Below are 15,407 nucleotides of genomic sequence, written 5' to 3'. Positions count from 1 at the left end.
ATTTAATAAAATATATATATTATATAATCATACTTGTAGTTGTATTATCTGCGAGACATCGCCACCACGCAACAAGTCAAAATGCTCGCTATATGCAACCAGCTCCACTGGCCAGGATTCTCCGGAGCTGCAGCTGGACCCTATACTGTAGCCTCCAGCTACGGCCAGGATTCTCCGGCGCTGCAGCTGGACCCTATTGACTATATTCAGCGTGCCCTCAGCTCGAATACGCATCGACTCAGTGTTATAAGACATTGATATCAGGAGCTATCTGTAGCTATTTAGTTTAATGGGACGTTTCGTTTTGAACAGTGAGCTACTTTTGCTATCATGCACTACTAGACTTGCTGGAGGCGCATTTGTTGATATCAGGAGCTATCAGTAGCTAGCCGGCTGGCAGGCTCACCGAAGTCCCAGTGTCCCACTAGAGACTAGTGTTTACAACAGCCATGGGTGCGGGAGGGAGGAGGAGCAGCAGACGCCGCAGCTCTCTCCGTGTGTCTGAGTTCAGTTCAGTTCGGCTCACTATAGGAGGTTGAACGCGTCGAAAATATGAAGCAATACTAACTTTACTTTTCTTCATAGCTAAATCAGAGTCTATCAGAGTGAGTGCTCAGTCGATTGTTCCCGCTGATCATACCTGCTGAGTGCTCACTGCTCAGCTCGCGTGAGTGACGTCATCGCGTCATCACACGCCTTGGATAATTTAGGAGTGAAATGCGAATGCAAGGCTTGAAAGCACTACTCGCAAGCCCGCCCCCAGATAATATTTACCAATCGCAACGGCCAATTAAAGGGGCAATTCGCGATCATCTCGTCGCAGTGTACAGCCCTGGTAGGCACCACCTGCTCTTTAGTGACTGATACCTGTTAGCATACTGTAGTTCCCCTTAATAACTGCATCCCATCTAGTAGGTGACACCCCCCCCCCCCACACCCAGTGTAAGTAATAGACCAAACAGTTTTCCCCACAGTAGTAACATACCTTTCATCTGTCGAGTCTTCCAAATTAGCGTATGGCCCCTTTAAATACCTTGGACAATTTATCACAACATTCTGGGTCACAAGTAGTTCACTGAGGTAAGTAATTATCTTATTCAAAGTAAATACACACAACACCGTGGATCCAATTATCAGTCTCTCCCTTTACTGTCTCCATTGCAGGTTGACATGGCAATAGAACAGCACATCACAAGGTCACCTTAATGTGGACGTTCCGTTATCAGTAAACCTTCGCCCTGTGGCGGCACGACAACATTTTAGTGCACGACTGTGCTTCTGCACTGGCGAACGCTCGCAGCACACACCTCCCAGCCTGAAAACGCTGGTAACACCACACACACACACGAAATAAACCAAACTTAAGTGGGGCCCACACTTCACAAAGAATATCCACTATAGCTAAGCCGGCATTACAAAATAATAAACCCCCCGTTGCAGCGCCATGTCGTGGCTAGAGAACGTAGTGGCCCAAAACACAGGACAGCCCCTTCACTCGGTCCCGAGCATGCCATCGAAATAAAACAGTTAGTACTCCGCAACGCTGCAGGTGCGGAATGCACCTTTAATCGACTCGCCCGCGCGTGAGGGTCTACAGCCGAGGTGCTGGTTAGCCCCGCATACAAAATGTCTGCGGTAGTTCGGCCGTAAAAGTTCCAGAGAAACCATCACCTGTGGTACTCAAAGGCAGGGCTGGTCTGGCGGTCAGTAGGTGGTCTGTAGTGATGCTGTGGACGTCCAAAAGAAAAAAAATAAGTTGCCTCCGTGTCTAGAAGCAGCTGGGAGGTGCGGTGCTTCAAAGCATGCCATCTAACAAAACCAATTACAGAATCCAACATTGTGTAAACAACTAACAATATAGTTAACGGTATCTTTTTTAAATGATTCGTTACGAATATATCCATACTTCCATTGTGTCCGGGACATCCAGTGAAATCGCTTCGTGCGACAGTGTCCTTTTGCAGAGGCAGGTTGCTACAAAGCATGTCATCTAATCTAACAGTGAAGTTACCGGTTGTTATTGGATTGATTGAACATTTTATTACCAGATTGCAGAATGGGTGCAATACAGTACAGCTCAATACACACAATTGTTAACACATTCCCTGCCACGGTTATATCCATCAATGTAGCCTCACTGCCACCACTCTAAGCCTAGGGAGATGTTCACCTTCTTTGCAGGGCTATAACTTTTTAAATTGTATTGCTAAATTGACATTACTATGGCCCATTCAACATCGATTATCTATCGTTCAGGATGTAGGAACGTTATACTTTTTCATTCATAGATTCATCCAAAAATACCTTCTAGAATATAAGTATGTTTTTATCGTTTTCTGCAGTAATTCATAGAACGTGAGTTATAGGCATAAACGCATAATAGATGATCAATTGCCGTTTATTCCCGATACACGCTATATTAAAAAATCCAACTGTATATGATCCTATACGTTATGCGTCATCATGCGTGGATGAAAGGGGGGGGGGGGTCGTTTATAATTCCGTGTTCGTCAGTAAATTCTTTATGTAGTATGGGTGATATATTGATCAGATCGGTTTGCAGTGAAAAGAATAAACAATTGGGCTGAAAATAACGTTAGTGTCCTCAATGAGACTGGCGGTGAAAGATCCCAGGTATAGGACGTCGATCGCCTAGGTCCATTTCCGGTTTGTATGTCGCAATAAACGCCGAAATCATATCGATTATTAAGTTTATAAAGCGATCGATATGTACTATAGTGTCTGTCGGGAGCCTTGCGACAATATCTGACCGCCGGATGAATTTAATCGACGCACAGCAGCCATATCCTGTTTACCAGTGTAACTCGCCCGACCATCCACCAGGCGGCGGTATTGAGCTGTCGCTTTTTTGAGCCGTAGGGTCCAGCTGCAGCGCCGGAGGTGTATATATGAATTATGAATGCCATGGCGAAAAAATTTGTGCTGTCAGGCGATTAAAAAAAATTATCTAATTAATTACAGGATTTGTAATTAATTAATCTAATTAATCGCATTTTAATCGCATAACCATTTTATGCCTGATATTCTATATTCTATAATCATATTTCAAATTGCATGTGTCCGGATGGCAGAATTCAGTACTGTATCTACAAAACCTTCTGTTTGATCATCTTCCATCTATTAATTTGCTTAGATTTTTCAGGTCTGGTCAATTTGAGCATGGTGTTATTCACAGTCAAAGATAACAAAAAAATATTGATATTCTCATTTGGTTCATTACAATTTACTCAAAATAAAATTTTCATTCAATCAATCACAGCGCAGATTGAGTGATTGAATGAAAATGTTATTAACAGATTGCAGAATGGGTACAATACAGTACGGCTCAATACACACAATTGTTAAGGGGATGCAGATCAGAGAAAGACTTTCGTCTTGTTTACATCAGGGTCCCCCATTTTCAATTCATAATGAATTGTAAGTAAGGGTGCAACTTGCACTGTGCAATCCATTCTTTGTGGATCTAGCCCACAGTATTTCTGACACTGGGAATACATTCCCTGAGATTCATAGATGTCCCTAGAATCAGATACCAAGAACATGCAAATGGACCATATTAAAAAACATCTGTAAATGTGTATTCTACATTCTTATGGAATGAATGAGATACAAAAAAAATATTATAAAAAAAAAAAAAAAAAAAAAATAACTTTTTTTTTGTAATTAATTTTGAGTTAATTTTCATAACGCGATAATTTGCTGTGTAATTAATTAATCTAATTAACGCGATAAACTGACAGCCCTAGAAAAAATGAAATATTGATCTCAATATCGCTGTAGAGCGTGGTTTGGCAGACACCGCATGGCCGGCAATAACGCTGTACAACGTGATTGGCAGGGAATGTGTTAAGGGGATGCAGACCAGAGAAAGACTTTCGTCTTGTTTACATCAGGGTCCCCCATTTTCAATGCATCATAACATATATGACATACAGATAGACAGTGCTACACATAGGTTGCTACAAAGCATGCCATCTAACAGTGAAGTTAGCGGTTGTTATTTGATTGATTGATTGATTGAAAATGTTATTAACAGTGAAATGACAGTGTCCTTTTGAAGGAGTGGGAGGTTCTACAACGAATGGCATCTAACAACACACTTCCCGCGATTTATATTTAGTTTCACAATGAGTCATGACCAACCAATTATACATAACCAACATAATCCAACATTGTGTAAGCAACTAACACATTCCAGGTGACTTTATCGTTTTTTAATGAGTCGTTATGACGCTATCAATACATCCATTCATAAAGATTATTGTCCGCCATCTTGGTTTCATTCCTAAAAACACGAACGGCGGAGTGATTCGGAAACAAAGTAATTCGGTTGTGGGCGGGTTCTGGGATCACGTGTTATGAGAAATAACAACGTCTGAAAGAAGTGTTTCAGCCAATCAGAATCAAGAAATGTGCATGCCATTGTATAAACAGTCATAATGAACATAGTCAGACACATTCAAGTGTCTACATTTGTTTTGGTGTTGTTGCTTGTACAATGTGCATGGAAGTATTGTTTTATTCTGATTGTACAATGATTGCCTGGCTAACTACCCTGTACCCGCTTTGACCCCTGCCTGGCTGACTACTCCGTTCCTGTGTATCGACCGCTGCATGCCTGTCTGACTCTCCTGTCCCGCGCAGGCCCCTGGACTGTACAAGTGCTCCCTCCGTGTATCGACCCCCGCCTGAATACCCGACCATTCTATATAAAATTCTATAAAACCCAAAACTGGGTTTTAACAAGATCAGTCTGCCGAGTCTCATTATCGAGTCTTGATCAAGGACACTTCAACATGCTGTCTGGGAATCGAACCGGGAACCTTCCGACTGCTCTACTTCCTGAGCCACTGTCGACCAAAAGAAAAATGTAAACCGAGCTTTAGTTTGTCAACACTCAGGGGTTCTACTACTGTTAATCCATGTAAATGTCTGACACCATGTTACGTTATGCTGGTTTTACCAGTAAAGACACAGAGAGGGATATGTACGATCTCTGCTCACATTGCTTCAACAACCAGAACCTGTCGATTTTTCCTGAGCAACGTCAGAAGGATCCGCCCCTTTCTGGCTAAAGAAGCCATCCAACTCCTCCTGCAAACAGCAGTCATGTTGTCTCACCTCGACTACTGCAACGCACTGCTAGCTGGTTTACCGGCTACTGCCACCAAGCCACTTCAACTCATGTAGCTGTTGTGTAGCTAATGTTTGTCCTTATATGGTATTCCTGTAGGCTAAGTGTTGTGGCAAAAAATATTATAATAAAAATGTCCAATTATTTAGTTTTTGCTCCACTTCTGCCTATAAGCCACTGATAAGCAGAGATAATCAGCAATAGCATCTTACAGCTACATGGCTGCTGGGTGTTTCTGCAGTAATGTACCGTGCAATTTGGGACATATAATCTTTTAATCTTTAGAAACATTCAGGGTACATTTCCTCATCATTGTGTCTTTTTTCACATAAAGAGCATGCGTGAAGATAGAAGAAGAAGAAAATAAAACATTTAAAGATGCATTTTTTATTTTTTTTTGTAAAGTAAGTACTGCCCTTTGGAAATGTTTTGGCATAATGTTTCAAATGTTTGCAACTTAGGCCACCTACTGATCATCTTCTGTTTAAACAGCGAGTTACATGCACGTTAGATGGCCATGATTAGCGGAATTGTTCTAGGATAGAGATTTACAACTTTATTTTGTATTTGTAACTATCACTGGTTTACAAGATACATGTGCCCTAATGATAAGGATTAGCGCTCAATAAAGAAACCCACTCTCAACATGCCTATAAATACTTACTATGGAATTACACACTACTGTAACTGTATTACGTGGCCCATATTGGCCCCCAAACAGCATTGCCAACTTCAACAGATTTGATGTGAGCTTCAGGTACTGACAATGCTGATGCTACACACCCCCTACCACATGGCCCCTAAATGCCCCCACAACCCAACGTGTAGATAGATAGATGCTACACACCCCCTACCACATGGCCCCTAAATGCCCCCACAACCCAACGTGTAGATAGATAGATGCTACACACCCTACCACATGGCCCCTAAATGCCCCCACAACCCAACGTGTAGATAGATAGATGCTACATACCCTACCACATGGCCCCTAAATGCCCCCACAACCCACCGTGTAGATAGATAGATGCTACACACCCTACCACATGGCCCCTAAATGCCCCCACAACCCAACGTGTAGATAGATAGATGCTACACACCCCCTACCACATGGCCCCTAAATGCCCCCACAACCCACCGTGTAGATAGATAGATGCTACATACCCTACCACATGGCCCCTAAATGCCCCCACAACCCAACGTGTAGATAGATAGATGCTACACACCCCCTACCACATGGCCCCTAATGACACCACAACCCAACGTGTAGATAGATAGATGCTACACCCCCTACCACATGGCCCCTAAATGCCCCCACAACCCACCGTGTAGATAGATAGATGCTACATACCCTACCACATGGCCCCTAAATGCCCCCACAACCCACCGTGTAGATAGATAGATGCTACATACCCTACCACATGGCCCCTAATGGCCACCACAACTCAACGTGTAGATTGATAGAGGGTTATCAAGTGGGCACATCCCTTCACTGGTGTTTCGTCAAGTTAGGCCCAACAGTTAGTTCCATTGCTAGCTCCCATTTTACATGATATCCACACGCTGAACCTCCTTATGTTATCTTGTGTCAAAAATAGAACAATTCCTGATAACAATATCACACATGAAACAGCAACAACAGAGAAGAAAAGGAACACTTTTACCCTTTGTTTACTTTGGTCCCCAGCTGACATTATTTCTCCTCAACCAAATCCACTCACTCCCATTCAACGCTTCTTCCGACATCTCATTTACCGCCTTTCACAGACTCCTCCCAACTCTCCCCAAGTTGATTGTGCTCACTGTTCAGTTTATGCTGCCAAGTCTGCATATTTTCCTTTCATACGCCTCCTCCACTGAATCCTACCAAGGGCACGGTCAAAAGTTAACTAAGCACTGACTAGCAGACCATAATTGTGATGCCCCTCCAGGCCTCCAGGGTTCCGGTCCACCTTAACTCTCGTTATTCCCACTCTATCCCGACCCAGCTACTCTCCCTCTCTTCCTCTCTCTGATTACAGGATGGGGTGCAGGTGTGTGACACTGGAGGAGCTGCTGAGTGACATCGACCAGCTGATTACCATTCCTATTTAGTAGGGATGTCCGATATTATCGGCCTACCGATATTATCGGCCGATATCAGCATTAAAATGTGATATCAGAAAATATCGGTATCTGTTTTCAAAAAAATTATAAAAAAATATAACCTTTATTTACCCAGGCAAGCAAGTAAGAACAAATTCTGATTTTATTCATTGTCAAAAGTATGCATAATGTTGTTAATTCCACAACAAGAGATATGTAATGTTAATTACCTGAAATTATTCCATTTTTGGGGGGGGGGGGGGGGGGGGGGGGAAACCCTGCATATATCGGTATCGGTTGATATCGGTATCGGAAATTAAGAGTTGGACAATATCGGTATATCGGTATCGGTAAAAAAGCCAATATCGAGCGTCCCTAGTATTTAGACCCGGCTCAGATGCCACGAGGCTGCCAGATCGTAGTTCCTTATTTCCAGTCAGTCCGTATTCTCATGCCTTGTTCTCTTGTCGGTCCGTTTATTATCCTCCTTTGCTCACAGTTCGTTCCCGGCTCCACACCCTGTTCCCGCGTCTTGGATTCCTGTGTATGACCTCCGCCTGCCTGACCACTCTCCCTATCCCTGGACAGTTGGACTGTATGAGAACCCACTCCTGGCTATGATCGCCCCCCCCCCCCCCCCCCCCCCCCCACACTCCCCCTCCCTCCCGCTCGCTCGCTCGTCTGACTACCCTGCACCCACTCACTCCCTGGACAGTTTGAGAATCCGCTCCCGGCTACAACCCTCCGCTGGTATGACTACCCTGAGCCTTGTTCACTCCCTGGACTGCCTAGTGACCTGGTTCCATTACTCTTCTTTTCTAATTAAATACACCCGTCATTTGGGTTTACTCTGATTCCACATCGTATCTGCATGTTTGTGTCTGCATCAGTGTTCTGGCATACAGTAGTTAAACTATTACAATACTACAACACGCCTCAAGTTAGTGCTATCTCTCGTGAAACAACTAGTTTTTCCTCCCAAATTGACCTGCATCTCCCAATCATTAGCTCCATTTAGGTGGCCTGACTCATGCCCGCCTAAAAACCTACCTCCTCTACATTTTTCTCCCTCACAATTGCATCCTGAATTCACCTGTACTCTTCTACTTTCAATTCCTGACGCTAAGATTTTCAAAACCTGGTTATGTCGCCATGTCTCCTGGCCTTGAGGAAGACTAGTCTCACAGCCTTAATATGAGACATAATATGCCTCAACGTTGCCATCTCAGAACACAGTGGACACAACAGGTCCCCATCTACCCACTGTTTTAGGTTATGTGGTGATTGCAGCACATCATAAGTAGCCCCTGTTAGGAATTTTATAAAATGTTCCTCTATACTCCACAGGTCTTTCCAGCTAATTGTCCTCTTCTTTCCCAGTTCATCCACTGTCCCTGCTTAGCCTGGGTCACAGCCTTTGTACAACTGACTACTTCCTCATTGGGAAGCTGGCTTTGTTTCTGTATTTCTATAAATCCAACAATTTACTGGCAAGAACATTCACATGGTATTTATATTTAAATCTTTCATTATGTTGTGACTCTTTGAATGTCAGACCCATTCACAGAAGAAATGCAAATGCCACACTACATTTCTGACTGATACATTTAGTTTGACTAGCATTTAGCACAACTTTGAGACATATAAGTGCATCTTGTAAAGTATTAACCTCTTAAGCCCTAGCCATATTTTCAGAACATTTTCCTAAAAGTACATACCCAAGTAAATGGAAGAATGCTCCACTTCTACGAGGTCAGTTTGTATGTTCCTGGGCCCTCATTCATCAACGTGACGTAGAAAATGTTCTATTTCCACACGTAAGCACAGAATTTAGAATGAGTGCACGCACAAAAGAAGCGGGATTTACCACACGTGCGTACGCAGGTTCTACGCACACCTGTCATGATAAATATCACCTTGGCCCTGCGCCGAGGCTCGTGCACACTTTCACGTATTTGCATACCAAAACCGCCCCGATTAACCATATACGGTAATGGACACCCCCATGAAATGTGGAAGAATGGACTAAACCGAGGGAAGCGTGTTATGAGACAGGCTGACAGACGTGTACACGTACGGTGATGTCGGATATGATATCTATTAACCATTGCTGCCTGGGCAGCGCAAACACTAATAAAGACCGTGCTGGAATATGACTGCCTTTTTCCGTTTTGTTTGATTAATACCCAGGGATTAAAGTTCTCCTCAATTTTATTCCAAATCGCGACGGATTTTCCGTCAATCTTCTACCTGCTGCATATGATTTCTAGAGGCATACAATCTATTTTGATGTCAGTATTGGGTAGCCTATATAAACAATAATACGAGAGCATATACAAGAACAATGAATCTCACTGCCATGTATGATGTAGCAGATACGCCATGTGTAGCCTGCCTATATGTGATCAATACAAACTTGAACTTGAATTCCATCATGTCTGTGTGCGGGTCACTGCGGGAACTCACAAGGCTGCTGTCACAATGTAAATAAGAACGTGCACTGAAAAGTTACAGTATGTAGTTGGTTGATTATTTGTATGACAGTCAGTAAACCCTTGCAAAAAGTATCCGTTTTATTTAATGAATTGAAAACATGCAGCATGCCTTTCCTCCCGGCATGCAGCAACAACATGTATCAGGCAAATGCGCATCGCAACATTGACTGAGTGGAATCCCTTTCTATTCACATAACTGCATTTGTGATGGAGCTTTGACAGCTACAGTAACAGTCTATTGCTCGATCAATCTCCAATATCACGATGGACCGTGCCGGTGGCAAAGACCCGAGGGTGGAGAGGACTTGAATGAATTCCATCATCATATTTATATGTTGTGTCTGTCCACTATGTTTGTTACTTTGTTATCCCCCCCCTATCTATGTAAAGCGACCTTGGGTCTCTTGAAAGGCGCTATATAAAATGAAGCTATTATCATTATTATTATTATTATTATTATTATTATTATTATTATTATTATTATTATTATTATTATTATTATTATTATTATTATTATTATTATTATTATTATTATTATTATTATAATATTATTATTATTATTATTATTATTATTATTATTATTATTATTATTATTATTATTATTATTATTATTATTATTATTATTATTATTATTATTATTATTATTATTATTATTATTATTATTATTATTATTATTATTATTATTATTATTATTATTATTATTATTATTATTATTATTATTATTATTATTATTATTATTATTATTATTATTATTATCACATCTGTGCGGGAGCTCACAAATAGACTGTTAGTCTCAGTGAAGTTTCAACGGAGGTCATCTATTCTAACCAACAAATTGAAGTAGAAAGCATTTCGTGACCAATCTTATTTGGAAACATGACACACAAAATAATTCGCTTTTTATTTGAAACAATATTTAATCGCGTTTGGAGGTTGGTGTTCTGCGTCTGCCCCCCCGTGCCAAACAAGCAGGCCAACCTCTTGTTCGCGTGTGAGCCCGTTATAATTACTGTCGCTATTTTACAATGAACTATAATGAATTACGGGTCATACAGAACACGCCAGTGTTGAAACTAATGCACGGAAGATTATTTCCGCGTTGAAACTAATGCATGAACTGAGCAGCGCATATGCCGTAGTAACGATATTCTACCACTGGGCGTCAGCTAAGCATGCTCAGAGCTGTGCGTACACATAAGCACGAAGTCAAGTTCAAGTTGAAATTGATGAATCCCACACTCTGCTTAGAAATGGTCGTACGCACAGCTTAAGCACATATCTGTGCGTAAGTCACATTGATGAATGAGGGCCCTGGTATCTAGGGACATCTATGGACCTCATGGAATGTATTCCCAGTGTCAGAAATATTGTGTATGTTACTATGCTTGAGTAAATTGTAATGAACCAAAGGATAATATATTTAAATGTTTTCATCTTTGATGGTGAATAACAACATGCTAACATTGACCAGACATGAGCCAATGAGCTCATTCAGCACCTTCTTGAGATCAAGTGTAGAAAAGATCTAAGCAAATTAATAAAGGGCAGATGATTTACATTTTTTTTGTAGAATTTTGCCATCTGGACACATGCAATTTGAATTATGAATATAGAATATCAGGCCTATAAATGACCTTATTATGGCCAAGTCATACATCTATGGCTCGGGCCAAATCTCATCTTTCCAATGGCAGACTTCAATCTGGATGTAGTACCACCAGGCGCCCCTGACAGGGCAGCAAAAATCGTGAATGAAATCAGAACAGTTACTTTTTTATAATGTAAGTAGCTCCTGTTACGAATGGCGTGTTTCGATAGCATGGTGGAGTGTGGAATCCAGTTGCAGCAGATAACGGAGAGATAACTTAACAGGAAGCAGGAGACGGCGTTGTGATGATAACAAGGTTTTACTCAAACAGAAAACACGACTGACAAACAGGTAACATTAAACAATGAACCAGCAAGGGTATGCTGGCCCAGAACACTTAAATACAAACACTAATTAGAGACAGAGGGTAATTACTAACAGGACACAGGTGTGGTAGACAGAACTCACAGAAGACAGAGCACACAGGGGAAAACAATAACAATTGTACAAACTGAGACATACGAGACTAAAACACATTTACAAAACACAGACAGTAGGGACACAAGACTAACACAGTGGAAATAATAATGACAACATAGACAACGAATATATCAAACATAAATGGCAGAAAAGAATGTTAATCAGGTGAGTGAGCTGATGCCAGATCTGCCACATCTGGATCAGCCCACCAGTTGGCAATGTTGTATTGTGAAGTGGTGTATTGAAGGGAAGTTGTGAAGGTCCGAAACCTGGACTAGCCGCACCGGAAGAAGGGTTGCTGTCTGGTCCCGCAGGACCGGGGGAAGCGTTACAGTACCCTCCCCTCGATGGACGAATCCCAGGCGGCTGGCCAGGCCCCCCAGGAACGGGCAGGGTGGGAGGGTGGAACGCAGCGCCGGCGAAGAGGGGCTGGGGGAAGGGGGGTTGAGGAACGGGCTGGAGCTGGGGGAAGTGGAGGAGGAGGAGGTGGAGGAGCTGGAGACCCCGGCGGCAGGACCCGGTACGCCTGTAACTGTTCCGCAACTGTAAGTTACTTCCGGGGTAGGCCTGATTGGCCCCGACAGGCACGTGACGCGCAACTTTCTCTGCCGCGCGGCACGCTCCGCGGAGCGGAGCGGCAGAGCTTGCAGAATTATGTTACCGCCCTAATCCGCCATGATTTTCATTCGGCGCTTCAGCTCACCTGGCAGAGCAGCGGTCCTGCGGTCCTGCGGTCCGTTGTTGACGAATTCGAATCCCATCAAATTTTTTTTTTTAACGTGATTTTTTTTTTAGCGTGTATTCTTTCTATGGTTAAGGTTAGGCATGGTTAAGGTTAAGGTTAAGGTTAGGCATTGTTTCGGAGTTGGTTAAGGTTAGAACGGTTAAGTTTAGGCGCTGTTAAGGAGCTGGTTAAGGTTAGAGTTTGTGTTAGAGAATGGCAATATTCTTTCTATGGTTAAGGTTAGGCATGGTTAAGGTTAAGGTTAAGGTTAGGCATTGTTTCGGAGTTGGTTAAGGTTAGAACGGTTAAGTTTAGGCGCTGTTAAGGAGCTGGTTAAGGTTAGAGTTTGTGTTAGAGAATGGCAATAGACAGCCTATTTCCGTGCGACAGCTCTCAGCAGCCTCGTTGCGCGTCCTGAGTTTGCCGCGTCACGTGCCTGTCGGGGCCAATCAGGCCTACCCCGGAAGTAACTTACAGTTGCGGAACGGGTACAGGCACCCGGTACAGGACCCCCGACTTTGTTTTTTTTCTCTCTCGCAATGTTACAAAAAAGAGATAATGTCTTCACCGTCGGAGGGTCTAGATGCTCGCAACGTCACCCTCCACCAGCGCTTCACTATCGCCGCGTCCTCCGTGCGTCGTGGGGCATCTCTGGCTCTGCGGTCGTGGCAGCCAGATACACCTGGGCGGCGCCCGGTGGTGAGTTTGCCTCGCCGAGGGGCCGTTGAGCCTCCATCTCCTGTGAGATGGCCTGGTTCCGGCCCTGGTTCCCCGCCAGTGGACAGTTGGCCGACAGGCCGACAGCTCCTCTGGTGGCTGGGGATTTGCGTCGCAGACTCTTCGCCTCGGCTCGCTCTCGTCGTAAGGCGGCAAGCAGCAGGGGCGAACGGCCTGGCTTTAGTGTTGCGCTGGAGCCGGACGAGAGTTCTCTTGCCTCTTTTCCATTTCCGATGGAGACTGAAGATTACATGGAGGGGGCGGGAGCTCTCTTGTGTGAAGCCCCAGTGGAGACGTATCATTCTCCCCCTCTGGGTGTGGCAGGGAGTGTTGCATCTCCTTGGGGTCCCTTGTACTCCAGGGTTGGGTTAGAACCTCAGACCCCGAGACAAGATGCCCAGCTATCTGCCGCGTTGGACGTTGGCGCCCGAGGCAGCCTCCCGTACGTGAGGGACGCGAGTGACGTGGAGGGAGGTACGCAAGGGGAGTTGCTTGCCTTGTTCCCCGAACTCATGGCGGCCGCCGCAGCCGCTAATGGTGTGGCGTTGCCGCAGCCTCTGCCTGCACCTGTTCCTGATGACATGATAGGTTATCTCTGGCAACGTCGTCCTGTGAGAGAGACGGGCGTTGTCTGCCCATTCTTCCCAGCAATGGAGGCCTACGTGGCACAGGGACAGGTAATCTCCCGCATAGTTAGCCTTACCCCCGCCTACGTGCCAGTCACGCGGGTGGTGGGTTTGGCCCAGGGGCTTAAGGACGGGGTGCCTCGACTTGATAGCCCGATGGCATCCATACTTTGTCCTGAAATGGTGTGGGAGCCGTTAAGAAAACCGGTTCCCCAGGGGAAATCGGCTAAGCAGTTGGCTAACTGGAGTGACCAGGTGTACATCGCCGCGACTCAGAGCCTAGCTGCGACCTTCAACATCGCGCAGCTAGCACGCTACATGTCGGGGCTGATGGCGGGCGGGTCGGTATTGGATGACCATCAACGGTACCTTCACGCCCAGGCGGCTGGAGCTATCCTGCACCTAACCCAGCTGCAGGCGATAGCCGCCGGGAAGGAGCGCGCCCTGGCCACTCTCTCCCAGCGCCATCTTTGGCTGGAGCAGGTGTGGGTGCCGGAACAGAGGAGGATTCCGCTGCTCACGGCCCCCTTCTCCGATGCTGGACTATTCGGGTCGGCCATGCAGCAGATGACGGCAGCCTGCAGGGAGATGGAGGAGGAGCGCTCCGTGCTCCAGCCCCATTTCCCCCGACCCGATGCCACCGGTGATGTCCGGAAGAAACAACGCCGGCAGAGGACCGCGACCGTTGCCTCTGCCACCACCGCCGCCGCTGCTGGGCCTTCGGCAAAGAAGGCCAGCAGTGGAGGGAGTGCCTCGACCGCTGCAGCCAGCCGCCCCACGCCTGGAGGGAACGGTAGGGATCGTCGTGACCAGGCTCCCCAGAACCGTTCCTCCATGGGGGAAAGCAGCGCTCTGCGCGCGGCAGGCGCCGCTAGTGACTCCCCTGTTTACCCCTGTCCCCCCCCCCCCCAACATATGATTTTGTTATTAAATAAAAAAGTCCCTCCTGGTGAGGGACTGTTTTTTGTTACAAAATGTGTGTTTATTCACTATATATTGGGGATACGATGTATAACCTTTACCTAGCTGTGGGGTTGTGTGTTTGCTTAGGGAGTAGGACAATTTTCTTGGCTAGGAATGGGAATTGATAAGATTTTATCGATAGGATTTCCTTATCGATTCGATTATTTATCGATTCCCTTATCAATTCCTGTTTTCTAATTTACATAAATATATTGGAAATGCAACAGAACTAAGCTGGTTAGAATAACAACATGCAACTTGACATTTCTGATTGTCATTTATTGTTGAGCCCCCATGTCAGAAAAATACGAAAACTGTAAACAAAAAAAATTATATATAGCCTGCACTTAAATAAAATAATGTATTTGAGATTCTCTTAAAATTTATTTATTTTTTGAATTTTTTTATTCTTAAACTAATTTAATCTATTGAATAACGACCTGTTGAATGTAACTACAGTTCAATATCTTAAACTAATTGAATCTATTGAACCGTAGTTGCATTCAACAGGTCGTTATTCCTCTGACTTCTCTGTCTCTGCTCTGGTCTTTCAGAAGACCAGCGCACACACACACAC

Source organism: Notolepis coatsorum (genome assembly GCF_963971535.1).
Source record: "Notolepis coatsorum genome assembly, chromosome: 3".
Classification (NCBI taxonomy): Eukaryota; Metazoa; Chordata; class Actinopteri; order Aulopiformes; family Paralepididae; genus Notolepis; species Notolepis coatsorum.
The sequence above is the reverse complement of the archived record's forward strand: the minus strand, read 5'-3'. Positions refer to the sequence as shown.